This window comes from Equus asinus, chromosome 8 (genome assembly GCF_041296235.1).
Source record: "Equus asinus isolate D_3611 breed Donkey chromosome 8, EquAss-T2T_v2, whole genome shotgun sequence".
In the NCBI taxonomy this organism is placed as follows: domain Eukaryota; kingdom Metazoa; phylum Chordata; class Mammalia; order Perissodactyla; family Equidae; genus Equus; species Equus asinus.
The window spans coordinates 42959042-42972631 of NC_091797.1; positions in this window are offsets into that span (position 1 = coordinate 42959042).

Below are 13590 nucleotides of genomic sequence, written 5' to 3' on the forward strand. Positions count from 1 at the left end.
ATGCCAGAACTGGGAAACCCTGGACTGGAAGGAAACTCTGTCCTTGTTTTATAACCACTGTTGATTCATAAGTGGTGTATTAGTTTTCCATGGATGTCATAACAAATTACCACAACCTCATGGTTTAAAACAATACAAATTTATTTTCTTACGGTTCTGGAGGTCGATAGGCTAAGATTAGACAAGGTTGTGTTCCTTCTGGAGTCCTCAGGGGAGAATCTGTTTCCTTGCCTTTTCCAGCTTCTAGAGGCCGCCTGCATTCTTTGACTCATGGCTCAGCCCTCCGTCTTCAAGAGTACATCACTTCAACCTCTGGTTCCATCAACACATCTTCTTTTTCTGTCTTTTTTGACCCTCCTGCTTTGCTCTTATAAAGACTCTTATGATTACATTGGACTCAACTGGATTATCAAGGATAATCTCCCCATTTTAACATCCCAAACTTAATCACATCTGTGAAGTCCTTTACATGTGAGGTAACATATTCACAGGTTCTTGGAATGTGGACATCTTTTGGAGCTCCACTACTCAGCCTCCCACAAGTGGTTTCTTCTATCTTTCCTGAGTCAGTGAAGGTGAGAGTTTTTCATGCACTGGTCACTCTTCATACTAATATTTATTAGTCCTCTAGTTAATAGCTTTCAGAAAATTTTAATTCCTATGGAAGTCAATCCAAATATTATAAGCAACAATTGGTGGTCAGTTATCTAAGGTTACCTATTTCATGTGTGGGTGATGATTTGGGAGTGTTGTTTTGTTTGCTGTTGTTTGCTTAATTATATTTGTTTTGTTCCTCAGGTAGAATACCCAGAATATTATTTTAAAGCAATGTAGAAAAGTAAAATTAGAAGGACTTTGAGTCAAGCACATATATGAGTTTGAATTCTGGCCCTCTCTAAAAGGTAGGATTTTCTTGTCTCCAGAAATGTCCTAGAATTTCAGTAGCTGAAGACTTCAAATATCCCTGCCCTACTTCAGATAACCCGAATCCAACATTCTCTACATCTCGGGTCAGCAAATCTTTTCTGTAAAGGGTCAGATTTTGCCAAGATTTTGCCAAGAGGCAAAATCAAGGATGTTATGTAGATACTTACATAATGAAAGAGAAAACAAAATTTTTAACCAAATTCAAAATATAATTACAAAATTGAGTAAAATTTTTTGTAATATAGGCCTATTAATGAGAAGAATGGATTCTTTTTGGAGAAATAATGTTTTGCTTAATTGAGATTCAAAATTAGTATTCTCTATCATCAAATAAACTAAGCAGAATTGGTAACATCTATCCACACATCAAAAGCCAACGAAAATTTCTGAAAAGCATTTGCCTTGTTTGTTGTAATTAACTATTGGCATTGCTCACAATGTTTTCAACTCCTTTATCAACTATTCCCAAAGAAGGCTAATTAGATTACTGTTGGAATTAACTCGTAGGATTTCCTTCTCTTCTCTTCTTCTGTCCATCTTATTTTCAACCAAATTTTAGTCAATACTACATCTCTTAGTGTTTGCTTTGGTAGCGTTTAATAATCTTTTTTTTTTTTTTTTTAAAGATTGGCACCTAAGCCAGCATTTGTTGCCAATCTTCCTCTTTCTTTTTTTCTTTCTTCTCCCCAAAGATTCCCAGTACATAGTTGTATATTCTAGTTGTAGTTCCTTCTGGCTGTGCTATGTGGGATGCCGCCTCAGCATGGCTTGATGAGCAACAGTGCTAGGTCCATGTCCACGATCTGAACCAGCAAAACCCTGGGCTGGTGAAGTGGAGCAAGCAAAACTTAACCACTCGGCCACGGGGCCGACCCCTAACAGTCTTATGCATAGAATATTTGTCACCATTAAATAATATTTTTTTCTCTAAGTTATGAGAGATTAAACATACAGTAAGTTTATTATACTTTCTATGATATTGCTCCATACTCTTTCAAATTTTTAGTTATGATGTTATAGCGTACACCATTTCTATTTTCTCTGGTTATCCTTAACTTTCTCATTGTTGTGGGGCTAGATCTTCAGTTTAATACATCCAGTACCCCATCCCAATTCTTTTGTTGGAATTTCTCCCCTTTTTTTGTTTGCCTAGAATACTTCCTATTGTTGTTTCTTCAAGGAAGGCCTATATGATCAATGTTTCCAGACCTCTTGCATTTTCAAATAGTTAATCCATAATATTTGACTTAAAACAGAGCTTAGCTGAATATGTAAAACCTTGGCTCACGGTATATGTCCTTGAGTGCATTGTGGATGTTTCTCTACATCAATATTTCCAGCATTGGATGTTATTGTAGAGAAATCTGACACCAATATAATTTTCTTTGCCCCAGTGTTAACTTGATCTTTGGAGCTGCTACCCAAAAGATTCTTTATCTTCAAAGTCAAATAACTTTACTAGAAAATATGCTGTTGCTGACCATTCTGGATCAATTTTCCCTGGTATGCTTTATGACCTTTCAAATAGATATATTCTATCTATATTCTTCCTTTAGATTATGAATATTTTCTCATATAATAATATAGACTCTGTTTTTCTTTTCATGGGAATTCCATTTATGTGTATTTTTTAAAATCTTCCTTGCCTATATTCTATATCAGCAGTTGGCAAACTTTTTCTGTAAAGGGCCAGAGAGTAAATATTTCAGGCCTCACTGGCCATCACGTCTCTATAGCAATGACTCAATTCTGGTATTGAGCAGAGTAACATGAAAGTGGCTGTAGACAATAATAAATGAATGAGCATGGCCACTAAAACTTTATTCAAATAAAGTTTATTTTGAATTTTCTACAATTTTCATGTATTACCAAGATCATTCTTCTTTTGATTTTTTGAACCATTTAAAAATGTAAAGATCGAGGGGGCTGGCCTGGTGGTGCAGCAGTTAAGTTTGCACGTCCTGCTTTGGCGGCCCCAGGGGTTCGCCAGTTCGGATCCCAGGTGCGGACCTATGCACTGCTTGTCAAACCATGCCGTGGCAGGCGTCCCAGATACAAAGTAGAGGAAGATCGGCACAGATGTTAGCTCAGGGCCAATCTTTCTCAGCAAAAAGAGGAGGACTGGTGGCAGATGTTAGCTCAGGGCTGATCTTCCTCAAAAAAGAAAAAAAAAAAGTAAAGATCATTCTTAGCTTGAGGCCATACAAAAACAGGTAGTGGAGTGGATTTGGCCCCTAGCTATACATTAGCAACCTCTGTCCTACAACTATAGTTGCTTTTATAATTTATTTGATCACATTTTTCTGGGTTTTCTTTTTTTCCATTTTCATTTCTATTTTCACTATCCATTTATGTGCCACCACTGGTGTCAATTCCCCCTTGTGGTTTTTGTAATTTTAGTCTTCAATTCTGACTTTTTTTTTTTGGTGAGGAAGACTGGCCATGAGCTAACATCTGCTGCCAATCTTCCTCTTTTTTTCCTCCCCAAAGCCCCAGCACATAGTTGTATATGCTAGTTGTGGGTCATTCTGGTTCTTCTATGTAGGATGCTGCCACAGCTTGGCTTGATGAGTGGTGTGTAGGTCCACACCCTGGATCTGAACTGGTAAACCCTGGGCCACCGAAGTGGAGCATGGGAACTTATCACTTGGGCATGACACCAGCCCCATAAATCTGACATATTTTTGTCTTTTGCTTCTGCTTTATAAGTTATCTCATTCCCCATTTCGCAACCTTCATTTTCTTGTCACAAAATATTTATTTCTGGCACTATATTCCCTGAATTCTTGTTTTTCTCTTTTGTGGTTTTTTCTTCATAGCTATTAGTGCTTCATTATGATTTTTATAAATTAATGGTGGAATGATAAGTTATTTGTTATTATTCTTTGTAGCCATATTTTGTTGACAAATTTATAAGGTATAGAGGAAGATCAAGCTGTAATTTTTATATTTCTATTTATTGCAGCTTTCATGGATATCAGCATACTTCTATTCAGATCTAAATGAGATAGATTTCCCTGAAACAGTAGCAGGAGGCTACTGGAGATAAAAGAGGAAGCAGGGTAACCAACTTTCCAGGCTTCAGGTCTCAAAGATTCCCTGTTATGTTGCTTCAATGAAGGCATGAGCTTTGGTCCCTCTGTAATCATGCTTCCCTTGGCTCGCAGAACCTAGCCCAAGTCAGGAGGATTTCTATCCATCGCTCTGAAAAACTTGGACTTCTTTTCATGGACTGAAATGATGAATGGTATTTCCTTGATGTTTTAAGGTGAAGTACTCAGTTTCCAAAGTTGTGTTTTCCTGGCAGTCGTTTAGATGCTCCCAAGTCAAACACAAGTGCTTTCTCAGCCTTCTTAGCCTCCTTCACCCGAGACAGTGTCGTATATAATCTTAGTTCTATTTGCAAAGATTTCAGCTCAGGTTTGGTTCTCTACTTCTAGGAGAGATTAGAGCTCAATGTTTCTGAGGCCTGCTCCCTCTGGGATTCCTCTGCATCCCTATTCTGCCCTGAGGGCCTGTCCTAACTCCCTATATGACTCCTGTTTGGCTTTCTAAGGCAGCACTTATTGCATTTTGCAGTGTCAGATTTTAATGTGTCGTAAATTCACTGAGAATTTTGTTTCTATGTATAAGTTCTTATTGCTCATTACAGTCTCCGGATGAGGAATCCGGAAGATTCTAACTAAGCAGCTGCCCTTCCCCTTCCAGCAGTACCTCCCTTGGACCTGGGCAATCCCGGTTCCTGCTCCGGCCTGTCGCCGTAGGAGGCCCGGCGAGGTTTCCTGAAAATTCTAAGTCCGAGACTGTGTCCAGCCTTTTCGGATGGTGGTGCAGTGTAGAGGAGACCGGTTCCAAAAAACCCACCTGGGAAGCGAATAGCTCCTGCTGATGGGTGTGGCATTCCTTACATGGGATCCTGAGAAATCTTGCCGCCAGATGGTGCTCATACTCCGATTTGGGGTGACTGCAACTCACATCGGACACAATTTAGGTCTCTGGGCTCGCCCGTCCATGTTCTCACCAGCAGGCTACCTCTGCTCTGCAGCGCCTGAGGGCAGTGGGGGCGATAACAGGCATCCTTTATCCTGTTCTCTGCTCCCACTCCCACCGCTGGCCCCAAAGGCAGTCAACCCTTCCCCTCCGCACACTCCACGTCAATGTCGGGGAGTAGCAACACCTTTCTCCTCCGCGACTCTCGAAGCCATTGTCTCACAACGCCAACAGGCCCTTGTGATTGATATCCCTTCTTGGCTCCAATCAATGTTCTGGATAAGGAACAGACATTCTTTGCATGAACAGGACCCTCTTCTAACTCCACCTACAAGACCTTTGCCTAACCTTCTGTATGGTGGCAACGTAAGGAGGAATGCATAGTGCAACGCAATCAGCATAGAAAGCAATGATATTTTAGGAGTGTAAAATGTTGTTCTTCATTTTCTCATTACAATTCCAAAAAGATATAAACTTAACATGACCAGAAAAAGGCATTATATTCACTTTATCCTGCATATTCTGAGTAAGACTTGCATTTGTGGTCTTCATTAACAAAGCACAGTGAACTTTGAGTCACCATAAGCTAGCATTTACTGGTGACAGATCGATGATGCAGTGTCTTGAGTAACGATGTAACCATCACTAAGTAAATGATATTAAGGAAATGCAGAGGAAGAGATCTGTGTTGTTTAACTACAAATAGACAAGCCGTTGAATTGTGAGTAGCAATAGCAAACTTTTTCTCCTGGTAGGAAATACGAAATTAGTCAGGAACAGTGCATTTGACAATAAAGCATGTGAAGGGTAGTTCCCAGTCCTGACCAGGAGGAGATGGTGCCTGCCCCCCCTAAAATTCTCCGTTTGCATCAATTGGACAATAAACAAATATGTAAGCACCTCTGTCCATTATTCTAAATCTTCATCAAGTTACTATGCCTCACACTGGCCCATAACTTTTCAACACACTTTAAAATTAAGTTATTTTTGCAGACAGAAGCCCTGCAAAAAAAAAAAAAAAAAAAAGGGAAAAAGGAAGAAAGAAAAAGAAATTTGCCTGTGTCTCACTGACCCTAAGGGTGGCTCTGCCTACTAGAGCCCAAAGTATTTATTAAATACATGTTCTGCTTTGTTTCTTTGATGGCAAATCTAGTAATTCTTGTGTTGGATTCCTTTGCTTTTCTTTTTACTTATCCTTGTCTGTCTAGCCCTTTTTGAAATTTTAGATCTGTTTTTGTGCTTCTCCTTCTCTGTCCTCTGCATTGTTCACTGTTTTTCACACTGTCAATTCCTTTTGTGCTCATGCTATTTTTTTTTGTGTGTGTGTGGCTCTCCAGATTCACTCTTCTCCCTGCTCCACGCTGATCTAGGCCTTTGGAACCCACCTGTATGGGTTTTCATGCTCTCTGGGTTCCAGTTTGCTTAGGTCAATGGGAGTCCCAGCAGGAGGTAGGTGGGAGCAAAGAGGCAAACTTTAAAAGGAGAACTTTAATGTGCCTAGGATCGTTTGCATCTATTGCTAATTCTGCCTTAACTTCCAAATAGCTTTCAGTAGAGTTTTGCCACAAGATCAATCAAATAAGGTAATCTATCAGCCCAAATATTTTTTCTTGAAGATATTTTTCCAGTTGACCTCTGCTGGCCTGCTGCACAGCTGTCTTCTGAACTTCTCTTTGCTCTTCTGTTCATAGTGTGTTGTATCTCTCTCCTGAGCTGATTCCCTGCTTCTTAAGTCTCATCTTTTTTTTGTTTGTTTGTTTTTCTCCACTGTTTTAGTGGAGAGGATTCTAAAGGGGTTTTTAGGTTATAAAAACAACTCAAAATCTGAGGGAATGATGGAAAGAACCCTTGATATGCTTATCTTTTAAGTTATACTCTCCCAATTTACACTGGTTGCCCTACACATATGTTCTCAGTATTTTGATCATTCATTTTGGACTGGTCATTATCTCCAAAGTTTTTCTTTCAGCCCTGTCAGCAGGGTAAAGGCCTATGTGGCAGAGATCTGAGAGTAGGGCTTGGGAAAGAGTGAGGATTTCAGCCTTCAGCATTCATATTCCTTTGGATGCTTAACCTCTCCTGTTCTCATTATGGTACTCATATCCTCAACTGTAACAGTCTAACCCCATTCTTTAGTATCTTTGAAAAATAAATCTCCAGACTTTTTCCTGGGTGGGAGAAGGACAAACACTCATTAATACACACGTACAGAGAATGTAGGGGTTTAACAGCTTCTCAGATTTCAGACAATCTGCTTTAGTTTAAGTTTCCCTTTAGCCTCCAGTACATAGTGCTCTCAGTTCTTGAGCCTTTTGAAGAACTTTTTATATAAATCAGGTCAGTTCTGCAAAATCTACTACTATTTGTCCATCTGCTTTTTAGCTTTGAAATTTCTTGCTTTTATCTTCTTTTCTGTTCTTCCTATATTTGTGCTTTAAAAAATCTTTTTACTATAGTTTCAGTGAGTTTTAGGAAGAAAAAAAATAATACAATATGCAATTTCTATCTCAATATCTTAATTTCAATATGGATAATGTTTGTTATAGAAATTCCATGTAATTTCTAATCCATTTAAATTTTTAAGTCCATCTGAATCAAGCTGGCAATGCTTCAAGTCTTTCCAAAATATGATGACTATTAGGCATCATACTATGACTCATTAGCATTGTCTTCAAATAACCACACATTGCTTCAAGTGATTTTGTGTTCATGTCTTGTCTCCCATGACAATTCACCTTGACTTGATTTTCCCAAAAATAAGCCCTAAATTCAGAGTACTGAAAAGTAAGATGTCTTTTATGCCTAAATTCTTTAGGTTTTCTAGAATGGCCTCCAGGTAACACACAGATTTGTTCCTCCATTTTATAAAAAGGAAGAACAGGGCTGGCCCAGTGGCACAGCAGTTAAGTTCACACGTTCTGCTTCAGTGGCCCAGGATTCTCAGGAAAAAAAAAAAGAAGAACAATAGAAATAATTAGGCTTACTTAGTCATTTTCAAATTTTGACTGACTCAGAAATATTTGAGAACTCTTTTATTTACCAAGATTGAAATTCGAAAGAGAAAAACAATCTTCCTAGGTTAATTATGCCTGAGAGTATAGTTTGTTACAGATGCCATAACAAAACAAGCCAGGTGGCTTAAACAACACAATCAATCACAGGAGGGGCTTAAACAATCTTAACATCTTAAACAATGACAAACTGAGTGGTTTAAACAACAGAAATTTATTTCACAGTTCTAGAAGCTAGAAACCCCAAATCAAGATGCTGGCAAGGTTGGTTCCTTCTAAGGGCTGTGAGGGAAAATATGTCCCGGACCTCTCTCCTTGGCTTGCAGATGATCATCTTCATGTTTACATAGTGTTCTCCCTGTATCTTTTCATATCATCTTCTTTCTATGTGTATCTGTCTCTGTGCCCAAATTTCCCCTTTTTGTAAGAACACCAGTCATGTTGAATTAGGACCCATCCTAATGACCTCATCTTAACTTACCTAATTACATTTGCAATGACCCTATTTCCAAATAAGGTCACACTCTGAGGCACTAGGGGTTACGAGTTCAACATATGTGGCGGGGGGACAATTCAATTCATAATAGTAAAATATATTAATATAAATACGTTTCAATGATCTTTTACTTTTCAGCTTACAGAGAACATGCTCATGTTCAAGCACAAAGACAGCTATAATAATTGTCTGTAAAGTGATTGTCAATCAAGAACAATTGTAATATATGTTATGATGTAAATCAAAAGATTCTCACTGCTCATGCTCTATTCCTACTCAGAGGATAATCTTTGGCTACACCTCACAAATTATTTGTGTTATGCTACAAGAGATGATCCCACTATCTTAATTCTGCTAGAGCTGACTTATTTAATACATTAGCTGGAGCTGTAGTCTTACAACTACGCCGTAGATAAGTTGACAACAATCTTAAACCAGGATTGGTAAGAAAATGTTAAAAGTGCAGCCAACAATGTTTCTAATGCTTATCTGACCTACTTACAATGTAACCCTCTCAAAACTGTGAAGATGCTGGGGTCAGAGCCTCAAGTCCCTTTTGCACATCCTACAAATTAATTTTATTTCATTGTCCCTAAAAATAGGATATAAATATGCTGGGTCATTATGCGACAATTTTCAAGTGGATCAAAGTTTTTCTTTTGTCAAAAAACCATAATTTTAACAATAGCAAGAATGTTGCATGACTCAGTTTTCCTACTTGATGAAATCTGTATTACCTATTTAGTGAGGTAGACTCAATTTCTCAGAATTGTTACTAAGGAGATTTGTAAGATGCTAACGCTTACTCCTACTCTCCACTGCCCATATCGTCCTTGTTCTGCAGATAAGATAGAAAGGAGAAGTGAAAATTTCAAACTTAAGCTTGCCAAACTTTCAGAAATTCTTAAACTTCGTTAGCCTTAATATTATTTTTGACTTTAATAACAGTGAGATAAATTCCTCTGGGAGCCCATTGACTCTGCCTATGAATCAGTAACTGAATATCATGAATCTGAGACTACTGCCCCAGTCCCAGTCTCTGCCTTATTACAGGATAACATTGCTAAATATTACAAGAGACATACACAGAAGACAGTTTCATATTCAACAGTTGCCAGAAATATTTTCTACAGCATCCTGTGAAACGTCATCCTGTTTTAAATCCCACCCTTAAATCACTAGAAGACTGTCTCCACCGGAGACCTCCAACTCTGGATTCTTAGGAATCTTTGAAAAGCAGATGACTACAAAAAGGAAACAGCTTCCACCCAAAACTGCTGAACCAAACTGATAACTATATGAAGTAGACAGCTTCTGCCTAAGATCCATGAAACAAATTAATGAAAGCAACAGATTGGCGTGCTTTGCATTGTGTACTGTTGTTATTTATTTTCTAAGATATTTTATTTCTTTTTGTTGGTTTGAGATTTTGAGTTGTTAACAGACATGTTCTCTTAACTATGAAACCTGCAGGGTCCCTATCTTTAATATTACTCTTTGTAGCTTGACTAACTTCTTGGTGTGAATATGGCTTCTGGCTACAACTTGCTTATAATTCAGATAAAAAAAACAATTAAACCAACTACTGAATTTGTACTCACTTTCCTTTGGATCCCACCCAACGTCTCTGGTGCCTGCTCCTTTTGATATAGGGACGAGGTTCCCTAGAACTTTGGACTTAACTACAAAGTGACCTTTTAGATAATAAACAAAATTCCCAAATTCCCTGTCACATTATACCCAAAAAGGGAGATTTCTATCTCCATCAAACACCACTGGTGACTTTTCATGGGATTTAGCTTTCCTAAGTTTGGGCAGAAATAGAGCCACTTTTGATATAATACTGACATTGACATGAAACAAGCACTGTCTCAGGCGAAGGATGTTATACTTGCATCCTGATAGACTTTTCTGGGATCACAAATATTATTAAAAGTTCAAAAAATAAACAAATAAAAAGTAGCTAGCTTAGCTATTATGTCCACATTGACTTTGTGAACACTTCAAATTGGGTTGAGGTCTGTTCTCCTGGTTTAATTTGGATACATATGATTCATAACTTTAAAAATAGGCTGCAAACACTGACAAAAATCTTTCTTTTACTAATTATCTATCTTGCAATGCTCAAATGTTTAATCTCCAGAGCCTTAAGTGCTACTACACAGCTATTGTTACGTCGAATGTTTCAAGAGCTCATCTTACAGAAAGAGGAATTAAAAATAAAATGTGAAAGGCATATGATTTTAGAGAGAATGTAGGAAAATTAACTTTTGGCTTTGGCAATGGAAGTTTGCTTAAACAAAGGTACAAACATTTCTAAGTATTATTAGAAGAATTAATATAGACAAATACCTAAAATTCAAAATTTTCTTTTTATCAAAAGACACCATAAAAAGTTGCTGCAGAGATAGAGAAGATATCTACAACACATATAACTGGCAAAGGACTATGTTAATTATATTTTAAACTGTTAAAAAATACTGATAAAAGGCAAACAACCAAATAGAAAATACAAAAAAGTCCTGCGCAAGCACCTCAAACAAAATGAAATCCAAGTGGAAAACTAACATTTGAACAGGTGCTTAAGCTCATTAGAAATTAATGAAATGGGAATTAAAAATCACAGTATCATACCAATATACATACTTCATATGAGAAAAAGAAATATTTCTGTCAAAACAATTTATTGCTACAAATTTAGAATAACAATAGCTCACATATATTGTAGTGAAAATTAAATTGGTGCAACTACTTTGGAAAACAGAGAGGTATTATTTAATAGACTTGAAGATCCAAATGGCAGAGTCTGTTAGTGCTCACCAGTATCCACATGTGCCTCCATAATTGCCAGCCTCCTTTGGGTAGGTTGTTAGTTCTGGCCAATAGAATACATATAGAAGTGATATGAGTAACTTGTAGGCCAAGAATCTTCTGCATAGTGTGATTTCCCTAAGTATTTGAATCATTATGGATAGAAGTGAAGCACTAAGAGGTAAAGGATATAGAAACTAGAAGCAGCCTGGATACTTGTGTTACCACATGGAGAAGGGCTACCCAACAAAGCCATACTATCTGAATTGGTCTTTGCATGAGCAAGAAATAAATTTTATTGTATATTGAGATAAGCCATAGAAATCCTGGAGATGTTTGTTTCAGCAGCCAGTGTTGATTATTTTCACTACTACATCTCCTCTATATCCCCTGCCATATACATGAGAAAATAAATTAATAGAATAAATAAATAATGAAATATTGTATAACAATTAAGATAAATGAACTAGATAAAGCAAAAATATGAAAAATCATATCAGTATAATAGTGACCAAAAAGAAGGGAATCATAAACAAATACGTATAGTATGACAACGTATTTGAGGTTAAGAACAACCAAGATAAGTCTATAATATTTGGAATGCATATTAAATTAGTAAAATCATAAAGATAACGATGTGATTACCATGGGAATCAGAATACATAATTATTACTTCCGTTGGAGGGAACATTATTATTGGAAAAAGACACAGGGTATTTTGAGGGTGTAATAACGTTCCATCTTGCCCTCTTTGGTGGTTCTACGGATGTTCACTTTAATCATCTGATAAAATCTACGTGTAGGAGTTACAGCTTCCAGTCATGATCGAGTCACTTGTACTGGATGAGCTCTCCTGCTGATAATAATTAAAACCCTGAAGAAAATGTAAACTATTTAAAAACCACTGGTGAGTGACCAAAGGCTGGAAGAAAACGGAGGGAATTTTACTCAATAGAAGGAAGCGCACTGGATTATGTCTACATTTACACAGCTCTTTCCACCTGGAGACCAGTTCATTCAGTGTACAGTGGACTGAGCTCAAGGAGGAAGGGGCAATATTGCTAGACTGAGGAAGGTGGATATCAGGGAAGCCAGAATACTAGAAACTGAGAGAATTAACTCAAAAAGAAGACAGAAAAGGAAGAATAGAGGGACAAAGAACAAAAGTGACAAATAGCAAAACGGTACACTTAAACTCAACCCTGTTAATTATTACATTAACTGTAACAAAAAAAGCAAAAAACAAAAAACTACAATTCTAATTAAAAGAGAGAAATTGCCAGATTGGATAAAGGAGAAGGCCCAATTATTTGTTGTTTATAAAATATGCATTTTAACAGAAAGACACTGAGAAATTTGAAGACAATATCATAATATGTAAGAGGAAATGTATCCAGTGACTCTTTTCACCAATTTACATCTACAATAAATTTTTTATTCTATTGTTTGTTGTTGTTTGTTTATTTGTTTAAGTTTCAACCTTATAACTTTCTTTATTAATAGAGATAGGATCTACTGTGAATATTTACATTCCCTCCCACACAATCACACAACCACACCATCAGAGCCAATTCAGAAATTCAATTTTGAAGAAGCCACCTGCTTCTTGTCAGTTGGACCCTCATTTAGTTGTCTGGCTATAATTGTATAAGAAATGCATTATTATATCTCTGAACACAAAAATGATATAACTGAAAAAGAAGTCAGGATTGCAAGCAGCGACCATATTTCTTTCACTTATTGCTGTATATCTAAAATGTAACAGAGACTGGCATAGAGTAGAGTCTCATTGAATTTTTTTAAATTTGTTACACTTATGTATTGTAATATGATTGACATTGTAGTGATAATTAGCACCTTTATCATGTTACATAATTATCATTTCTTTTTAGTGGTTGGAATAATTAAGTTCTAGTCTCTTAGCAAGTTTGATAATTATAGTACAATATCATTGTCTGTACTGTTTATTTGTTCTTAAAAGAAAAATGAAATGGCCATTTCACTTTATATAGAAAACCAAAGGAATTTTTTGTAGTGTCTTGACCACTTGATTTATGGATGATGGGTTGGAAAATAGAGCCTAAGATAATCACTTTATGGTTATCTCTGTAGGTTTTTCTTTTTTAGATAGTGACAGTCCAATGTTCCAGAAGAAGAATTGGGCAAAGCCATTTTAAACTGTTTTATTAAATTATTTTTAGGCAAAGCCATTTCCCCCAGGTTTATTTCTTGTTCCCTCAGACTAACTTTCTCCTTTCTTCCTTCTACCAGAGAGGCTGCTTCCTTGCCAAGCAAGAGTGGTCATTAAAACTTGTTCAGACATTTTTGGTGCCTTCTTCAAGTCTGTGCAGATCC